Below are 11,367 nucleotides of genomic sequence, written 5' to 3' on the forward strand. Positions count from 1 at the left end.
AAGTTTTTTATCGAAAAAAAAACCGAATATACCGTTGTTCACGATTTTTCGTACTCTTTCCATAGGGATCCATGATGATATATAAAAAACGAACTTTTTTTTCTCGAAAAAAACCCACTTAATTTTCTTAGTTTTTTCAATATTTAAGTTTATTTTTATCAAAAAAAACTAATTATACCAAAATATTAATTTTTTATACTCTATTAGTAAACATCAACACCGATTAAAAAAAAAAAAAAAAAAAAAAAAAAAAAAAAAAAACCTCGAACAGTGTAGATTCACACTGTGAATCTAAACTGTAAATATTTCAATTTTTAACATTCACAATATGAAAAATCTCGAACAGTTCAGATTCACATTGTGAATCTGAATTACTATTATGCACACTGTGAATCTGAGAATGTTCACAAAAAAAAAAAAAAAAAAAAAACCTCGATCAGTGTAGATTCACACTGTGAATCTAAATTGTAAATATTTCAAATTTTAACATTCACAATGTGAAAAAGCTCCGATCAGTTCAGATTCACATTGTGAATCTGAGTTATTATTATGCACACTGTGAATCTGAGGAGGTTCACAATGTGAATCTGAACAGGTTTACAATGTGAATCTGAACTGAAATATCGTTTTTTTTTTAACTTGAATATGAATCTATGTTTAAAAAGTAAAAAAAATATGAATTTTGATATATTTATTAATTTTTTTCTATAAAAAATAGACCTTAACTTTTTTAATCAAAGAAAATGAAGTGAGTTTTTTTCGAAAAAAAAGGTCGTTTTTTATATATCATCATGTATCTCTATGGAAAGAGGACAAAAAATCGTGAACAACGGTAAATTCGGTTTTTTTTTTTTGATAAAAAACATGGCCTAAAAAAAATTTAAACGAAAAAAAGTGGTGTGTTTTTTTGTAAAGGGTTGATATTTTGGTATAATCCGGTGTGTGTGCGTCCAATGTAAAAGTGTACATCTATTTACTTGCCCGTTGATCGTAATGATTTCCGATGCTCACGATTGGTTCATTGGTTCCTTGGTTAATTATGGTTCTCTATTGAACCTCACCATATATATATATATATATAAATTTGTTCCTAGTTTTCCATAAAAAACACCTAAAAACAAATGAAATATAAAAAATGATACTTTCATAGGGAAAATCAATCAGTATTCAAATCAGAAAAGAAATTAGAACACACAATCAATCGTAAAACTTGAGCTGAAATAAACAAAATCATTCAATTACAAAAAAGAAACTTACCACATTTATAGAAAGTACGGATAGGTGAAAGAAGAGAAACAAATGAATAGATACATTTACCTAAAGTGGAGGCGTCATCGAAAAGTGACATCGGTGATGGGAAGCGGAGGTGTGTACGGATGGTTGGCGAGACGTCATGTGTCAATTGGTAAGGATCTCGAGTGAGGGGAAGGATTACTCGATTGGGTGGCGCATTGTGAAGGTGGATTCGAACTTAGCCTCCCTCTATTTAGAACGAAGATGAGAAGTTGTTGGTCATCAGTGACGCCACCATTGCCGGTGAATGGGACTGACGCCAGAAAATGGAGGAGGGGGAGGAGGAATCACAACGGACGGGTTTGAGCGGCTTGGGTTCAAGATGGGTATATGAAAAACGTGAGAGAGGGGGAGATAATGTATCTATTTAAATTTAATTATCCTTATATTTAGGAACATAATTTTTATATACCAAAACTACCCCTAAATAATTAATTAAAATTCAAAAAATATCTAATTAATGATTGGCCAGAAATTTGTGTCACAGTAACACAATATTTATAGGTTATATAAAATCCTAGCTCTCTCTGTATGTGTGTGTATATATATATATATATATACATCAACTTCAAGGAATAAGAAGGGATTTGGTGTTGATATGTTAGAAGTCTAGAAGTTATTTGTTCTTGCTATGTATATGGTTTGTAGATTTTTTATAGCATATATATATATATATATATATATATATATATATATATATATATATATATATATATATATATATATATATATATTCAGTCTTATCCATTTACGCACATTTTGGTGTTGCCCCTTAAGGCCCATTTCATGTAGTTTACCGTCCTTAGACTGTCGAGGACGAGTTTTTGGGGACCATTATATATATATATATATATATATATATATATATATATATATATATATATATATATATATATATATATATATATATATATATATATATATAACAAAGTCCTTTTTGGTTGCCATAACTAAATTGATATAAGTTTGGGAATAATAACAAAGTCCTTTTTGGTTGCCATGACGAGCTAAAATAGCTAGAAATTATATATATATATATATATATATATATATATATATATATATATATATATATATATATATATATATATATATATATATATATATATATAATGTCATAACTAAATTGATATAAGTTTGAAAATAATAACAAAGTCCTTTTTGGTTGCCATGACGAGCTAAAATAGCTAAAAATTATTCAAGACAGTAAGATAAATAGATTATTAATTTATCATAACTTGATAAATTAATTAGAAACTTGTTAAAATTAATTTAGAATTAATTAGGAATTAAATGGATTTATTTAGAATTAATTTTAAATAATTTAGAATTAAAATTAAAATTAACCTGGATTTGATTAAAGGTGCATGAAAAATGTTAATTGTTCAAAAGTTGAACAAGAGGAGCATTCTAGTACTCCAAAAGGGTACGGAGGGTTTTGGGAGCAATTGGAGGCTTCCAGAATCAATCCAGGTAAGTAAGGAAAACAGTTAAATACATATTAAATATGATAATTTAATTGATTCAAATATGTTTTGTTTGCAAGTTACCTCAGCTGTTCTGTTACTAACTTTTCCAAGTGTGAGATTTCGTTCTCATGGTCCTCTCTCCTAAATATTTTAGGGTTTTTAGTCTTTTGGGTGTGAGCCAGTAGAGGCATTCTACTTTGGGTGCTAGTCTTTTGGGTGTGAGCCAATAGAGGGGTTCTTCAAGTGGAACACAAATTTATATCATTATAACTGAGAGGTTAGTACTTCTATTCTATCTGATAGTTCATGCTCATGTCTAAAAATTACAATACTATAATAGTATAACTTAGATCCTATGGTGCATGCACATTTATGATGATTTTTGAATGTTTTCGTTGCCTTAATCTAGTGTATAGTTGCATAGAAACTTAGCAGTGGCTTCAGAGCCTTAAGTTTTTGTTATATGGATAAGATTTAAAACTAAAAAATTTCGCAAAAAGAAATGTGATATCGCAGGGTGCGCCCGGCCAATTTTTGTGCGTTTTCGGACTTTATGCAATATTTTAAAATTTAGAGTTTATCTTTTGTTTTAATTATTGTATTAATCTTTTTACAACTGAATAATAAAACTAGGAAGATAAATATGCATAATTGATGTGAAATTATTGATAATGATTTAAAAATTAATTATATAAAAGTTAATTAAAGATAACTTAGATAAATCATATAATTTTAAATTGTTTAAAATTGACCTCTCATATAATTATAAATGTTTCTAAAAGAATTATATATATATATATATATATATATATATATATATATATATATATATATATATAAAATAAGAATGATAACTTACTATATGTGAAAAATTATAACATGTTCCCTCACATGTTTAACTAATGATCGTTAGTCGAATCAAGACTAGGTCTCATTGATGAAGCCATATTTAATGCCCACGTTTCTCGCCTGACACAATTATAAAATATGTATATACGTCATTCGACGATCGTAACCTTTTATGAATAAGTGAAAAAGAATTTTTTGAATATACGAGTTTATATATTATATATGTCGAAATTGGATAAATTTTAGGTGTATATAATATTTGTATAAAAACGTATATTAGAAAGTTAATAAATATGACTAAACTAAACATTAAAATAAAATGTTATTTAGGATAAATACTCTTCATGAAAATTTTAGTAGCCATGATGATGATCTCGTGGATATAATGAACACTTAAATCTGACCTCGTATAAAGATGTTATGATTTTTTGAAGTTTTGGTGCAAAAGTGTGCAACACAAAAATTGAAATTTAGATCGGTTGATTGTTAGCCAAAACAATCTAAACAAGAATCAAAGTCCTCATATGTACCAATCTGTCAATATAAAGACAGTTGAGAACGAAGTTCGTATAAAGAAGTTATTCATTTTACATGGTCTTTTGTAGTGTAATCCTCATAGATTGTTAAATTTAAAACATGTTGATAATTAGCCGATGGAGTCTCAATAAAAGTTGTAGTACTCATCGTTAGCTACGTGTGGATATAAAGAACCTTCAAAATGGAACCCGTATGAGAGAGATTATTTTTTGAAAATCAAGAAAATTTACTCGACATTGTGACGTGTCACATTTATGGAGGAGGACCGTACCTACCAAGCCAGGGCCCGACGCGCCTCACCCAAAAATTAACTTATAAATAGATCCACAAGCCCTCATTTCTCGTCACACCTTCACCTCCTTCCTCTGGTATATCACAGTTCCTTTTCCCGATTTTGAGGCTTTCTTCGTGGTTCCGAGGAATCTTATTCTAGCAGAGCTCTAGCGTATCAAAGAGCCCAACAAATTGAAGCTTTCGGGTCGGAGTTATGCTTGCGAACTTTCCAAACATTGTCAGAAAACTGTATAAATTAAGCTACTACTATTACACTTTAGGTGTAACTTTTATTATATCTATAGTCGTTATTATGAATTTATGAATAAGATTTATCAGTGATTCTAAGTCATAATAGTGATTGATCTACATACGGAGGTGATGTCAAGGCTTGATTTAATGAGGTGTTTAAAGTGAGATTTCCAAGTAGTATACTCTGTATACCAAACAGACCCTACCTTCGATATGATATTGCTTGGTTATTCTTTATTTGATAGATCTTGATGTAGACATTGAGATTATTGAGGAATCTAGACTACCGTTATTATTGTCGTTAGATATAAGACGAAGACTTAGTGCTATTCATATCTAGATCTTTGGAAATGAAAAGATAAGGTGCTAAGCGAAGCGTTGCCCTAATCACACACATCCATTTTTTTAAGAAGTGAGTGCATAGTTGCTTTTATCTTACACAAATATTTAGATGATTAAATGCTATATGTACTAATTATTTGGATTCATGATATCTGCGTTAGATGAAATAATATGATTTCACCTTATTTAAAATACATTGGGTATCGAAGGTTTATGAAAGATGAAATGATGATTAGAAGCCGAGACTATTATAGTACTATCGTACTGAAGAACTAGTCATCTAGTAGAGTATAGATGATGACCGCAGACTATTTTAGATTGTCCAGTGGAACACTGGCAGGCTCGTAACCTGTAAGTGTTAATGAACTATGTGATCATTTGATGTACTCTATCCCTCATGGTTGCCTTAATGACTTATATTGCCAAAGAATCTCCGAAGCAGTATTGTCTATCATTGCTTACAATGATCCTTAGAATAGGTCCATTAAGATCAATATTTTAGGATCCAGAAGTAAGAATAATGGGAATGGGTAATCGAGTTAATTATTTGATATGAAATATATAATTAAAGGGATTTAATTATTCTGGGTTGAAAACCCTATGTGCTCGCCAGGCTCCCAAGCTTGACCCACTCAGTTTCTTTGTATTAAATGTAACAATACGAAAGGACATGGATGATGAATTTAAATGTACTGATAGATATAAGGAGCTAATGATTATTGTTGTAAGTCATGTAATGACTAGTTTATGCTTATATTTCTGTATCGATGATGACATTGCAACTTTTAATTATTAATGAAAAACGTTTCTTCAAAAATACTTTTATCTCACATTATAATTGTTATGGGAAAATTTTCACAAAAATAAAAGAATACTTTGTTTTAAATAAGCATAAAGAAAAGGTCTTCTTCGGGATGGAAAATTGGGGATGTCACACCATACTATAAGAGAAGTGTAAGGAAACAACCTATAAAATAACTATTGAATGAGTTTTCTTTCCACTCACCACTTCTTTGTATGGTGGATTTTCGTTAGCCGAAAGGGTTTGATAGGACAATGTCTCATTAAAATTATAACAAGTATAAGTACTAAAAACAAAATTTGTGGTCTTAGTTAGTTTAGGAAAATGTGAGCAATTGCTAATCAATGATTAACACACATTATTCATTACGGGCCTATTTATGGGGAGTGTGTAGTTAAAGGACAGATGCATTTGAGATGTAAAAGGAAAATGATGTGGCACTTGTGGTTGTGGTTTGTTGACGGAGCATATATGGTAAACTGGCACATCAATTTGAGAGCCATGACATAATCAAAGGTCACATGTTCTTACATGGTTGGTTCACCATCTTATTTGTGAGACCAAGATATCCCTGACACAAATAGATGATGTGCAAATCCGAGATTAACATGTCATTTAATAGTTTTAATGAATATCAAAAGATCTAAGAGTTTCATATTGATTAAAATTTGTAAAATGCATTACCTGCCTAAATAACTTTGTGGTATGTTGGCGGCAACTGATATGACCTTATTTAACTATATATTTCAGGCCATTATCTTAATATATTTGATGAAATGTTATATTTTTAGATATATTATACCTAATATGATTACAATGTTTAATTACAGTTAAATTTGGATCTGGGATGCGAAAGGAGAAGAACGGAGTTGAAAAAGACACATAATGGACGTTGCTGACATCTTGACCCCTCGTCCGTATTTTGGCCATATCTCATCACTCATAACTCCGATTAAGGCGATTCAAAATGATCTGAAAACTAGACTAACTTTAGGACGACTTTAGTGTGTGTGCCAAAATGTGAAATCCAACCACCACGATGTGGTGATCACCACCACAACGTGGTAAATGAAAACTTTGCGATCATTGAGCGGACTTGGAGAATACGGGATATCCATGAAGACCACGACGTGGTGCCCCTTAACCTTATTGTGGTGTCCAGAACTTGGCAAGTATATATATTCCAGACATTATATCGTTTGCAGGAGGTGGAGCCCTTAGGGCTGCGATTATTCACGAGGAAAAACCCTCCAAGGGTCGATTTTGAAGCTAAAGATTCAATTGGAGCAAGGATTTGAATATTCAAGCTCTAATACATCAAGATTCACTTCGGGTTCGCTAGATGATCGCGTATTGCATTCTTTTGGTGATGTATTATTGCTTTAGTTTACTGAATATGGTGTAAAAAAACCTTTACTGTCACTACATCTTCATGAACCCTCGTTGATATGCTTTGATTTCATTAGTAGGATTAAATGAATTTGGTTTTTACTTGTGTTCGATTGATTGCATTATCTTTTATGTTAAAGTTATGATTTTTATTGTTTATTTTTTACTATTATTAGGATTAGATGATCATTCTATCTTGATGTACTTGAATTATATGAATCTATCATCATTAGGTTTGTATGACTAGCACTTTGATCATCAGCCTAGGGTTAGATATTATTAATCGGTGACTTTGGTTGTGTTAGAGAGAATTAGATATATATGCTATGCTTAGATAGATTGTCATGATCATTGGCAAGAAATTACTAGATCATATCGTTAATAGTTCGAATATATTTTAATAATTATGTGTTCACTAATTGCATGATCGTTGTGTTAGTTGTTCATTAAATATTAGTACTAGGAAATCCAATCAAGATAAAAAAGTAATATTACAATTCGGTAATCAAATTATTAATCCATTGCACTTATAATAAATCAAATGTAAAAACTTTGGGGATTCGTATTCTAGTGGAAATGTTTCTTATTTATTGTTTCCATTTAGTTCTTTAGTTTCATTTGATTAATAGAGCGTTAAAACTAGTTTAATTTATTTTACACAAAAACCCCATTTTTACTTTTCTGTTTTTAATTTAATTAACATATGAATTATTTGATCAAGACCATTCTCGTTCCCTACATTCGACACCCTTTCTTACCACAACTATATTACTTCACGATTAGGAACATTGCCTATTTGTGTTTAAGACTAGTTGAGATTAGAAAGGACTTTATAAATTTACAAAAAATTGTATAAATAAACACATCAAGTTTTTGGCACCGTTACCGGAGAACGGTTTCGTTTTGTTCAAATTTTTTATTTGTTGATTAAATTTGTTTATAGTTTAGTTTTTTTTTGTTTTTATTTAAATGGATACGATTGATGCTATTATTTAAATGGGTGACGATTCCAGCTTTGGAGAAATTTCTGATGTGTGATCCAGTTCTGATGAGTGTCCAACCAGTCCAACCCTTGTCAACATTCTTGGATTTTTTGGATTCAAGCTCGGCAGGCCAATTTTCGAAACAAAACATAAAATATTACGAATCAGTCAAAAAAATATTAAATGTAACAGATGGATTGGAGTTGATTTTATTAGAAGTTTATTAAGTTGAGAGTCCAGCTCAAGACTCGCACAAAATGAAGCGCTTATCGGGAGGTAACCCGACTTTTAATTTAGTTTTCATCTTCTATTCATTTTAGTTTTTATTTTTAATTTTATTTTTGAATAAAAGTGCTTTTGATGAATCTTATTTTTGTTGCAAGAGAACTTTTAGCTATGAAAATGATGATGGGAAAAATGCAAGCGTGGAGTGGAGTATTACGAGAAGAAGCCAAGAAGCGTGACACACAAATAAGTGTAGAGTATACATTCAACATGGAGCAAACCAAGGAGTCTATTGAGCTTTCAGTGGTACACATGGGAAGAAACTGATACGAGGGACCGGTCGAGAAATTAGCTACTTCCACATTGGTCGATTCATTCAACGATGAACAATTAAGAGTTTTCACGAAGACGTGACCCGAGCCTATCTACGTCTAGACGCGACGTTTTATTGCATCGCGACTACATTCCTGATATTTGAAGACTGCGACACGCCAATTCTCACTGCGCATTGTAACAATGATTTTCTTGCAAGTCCGATATTTTTACAATGACCACGTCGTGACCTATTACTTGCCATGACGTGGCAACACCCAGTCAGTTTTTCGAGCTACGAAGTTTAGTTGTCCGCCTACCTTTACGCCACGAGTCCACTATTTCCAGGAAGGATGTTCAGTTCCAGAGTATCAACAACCAACCCACTATAGTCATCCGATCTCACAACCACATAACCAAAGCGATTTTGTTCATTTTCGACCTCTTTTATTTTATATGTTTTAATTGTATTTATACAATGAGGGTATTGTATAATTTAAGTGTGGTGTAGGGAATTGATAAATGAAAATTGATGGGTTTAGGCCACAATAACATCCTATGTGCTCATACAAACCCTAATGCTTGGATCTAGGTTTCTCTATTGTATATGCAATTCATCCAAGACTATAAACCCTAGATCTAGTATATGATAATCAATATAACATATGAATGAGGGTTTAGATCATACCTTGATTGTTATGTATCAATAACAATCTCAAATCCTTCTTGTAATGACTTTAGAAAGCTTAGAGTCACAAGTGTCACTCCTCTAATGGCTCACAAACACCAAGAGCAAGAGGATGAAGAAGAGAAGAGAAGGAGGCTACCAAAAACGTGTGGAAACCCTAATCAACAAGTTCACCACGTTTTTGAGCCATAAGGGTCCTTTAAATAGAGAGACTATTAGGGTTATCAAACAAGGAAACCCTAATTTGGATGCTTAAGCCCTAAGCAACTCATGGACTCCTTCCTTAAAGGCCTAAGACGATTTCTAATGGGTTTCCCCATAGAATTCGTCCACCCCTTTAATATGTAGTCCATTAGCTCAATATTCAACTATCATACAATTGACAGTTCTAGTCCCTTAAGTTTAATTAATCTCTTTTAGCCACAAAACTAATTACCAATTAATTCTTGACTAATATTAATTAAACAATATGATTTCTCAATTAATATATTATTCTCATAATATATTAATAAATCATATTTAATCCTTTCTCTCCATAATTCATCCTATCAAGTTGCTTTGGTGAAGGCAACCCAAAAGGACCATGCACCATCGGGTCAAGTACATACCAAAATAGTTATGGACTTAGACACTAATCCAACCGTCTCCCACTTGGATAAGTCTAATAACTATTCTGCATATGACTTCAGATCCTGATCTGCAATCGTAGCTTTCCAAAGCCGCTGTCAACTCTGATCTTATCAGATACGCGTGTCCTTTAGATAAGGGATCATATATTCCTCCATTCTAGATATCGTATAGACTGAGACATGGATTTAAATCATTATCTCTGTCTATGTGTTGTTTCCCGATTTCCGATTTATGACGACTGACAACAGACTACAATTGAACACATCAAATTAGTCCCGGCTTGGCCAAGCGCTTAGGTGTTATCACTAAATCATCGAGGGGCCCACATATATCACTTTTATCCTACTTAGGGTAAAAGGAACGGATAAACTTCGACTCAATGCTCGCTTGCACTCACTCACCGAATCACACACAACAATATGTTTTATAACACCAAGTTACTGGTGCGTTTACATATTATCAATGTGTAACCGACTCGTAAGATACAACTCACACATCTCGGTTTCAAGAATATAAGATATTATCGTCTCACCAATCACTCTTGATAAAATCCATGAAGTGATCCAAGTGAGCGTGGGTTTTAATCCAATGCTCAAATCATATTCAAAAGCACTCATGAACGTTGCAGCAAACATTTGCTTATGTCTAATACACTTTAGACAATCCACACACCAATTCACGACAGTCTTCATTCATACCTACTTCCAACATATGAACGACTGTGGTCCGTTCGAATAATTTGATTGTTCTGAACCAATTTAATTATTCAGGAAGTCAAAACATGCAAAGTGAAACACAAGAATAATACTAATCCTATATGGTCCCAAACCTTTGAGTATAAATAAAACACCTTTTATTTATCACCATATCGATTACTCATTATTTGTAGTTTCGGGTAATCAACTTCTTACTTGAATTATTACTACACTTGTCCCATACTCTCAGCATGCACACAATGTTTACCTACGGTCCTTTCTTTGTCAAATGAACACATTTCCAATCATACAACTTCCAATCCTTTTCATAAGTATAAGAATATCAAATTCTTGTTACTTATGCTAGATTCTAACATTTTATGCAATGATTCTTTCGTAAAGTCATAGCTCAAAATCATCAAGACTTGGCCAATCTCTATCAGAAACAATTCTATAGATATGATGTCTCTCACTCAAAGTACATTCCTTTGAACATCCTTCTTGCATAAAAGTTTCTAATCTAGACATAGATTCTTAATGTCCAACTCCCAATATGGAAACATTTCCATATTTGGCATATGACAATTTATTCTTAATAGAATCTTATCTATTCATATTAAAGTCATCC

Source organism: Lactuca virosa, chromosome 9 (assembly GCF_052849685.1).
Source record: "Lactuca virosa cultivar CGN04683 chromosome 9, Lactuca_virosa_CGN04683_v6, whole genome shotgun sequence".
Taxonomy (NCBI): Eukaryota; Viridiplantae; Streptophyta; class Magnoliopsida; order Asterales; family Asteraceae; genus Lactuca; species Lactuca virosa.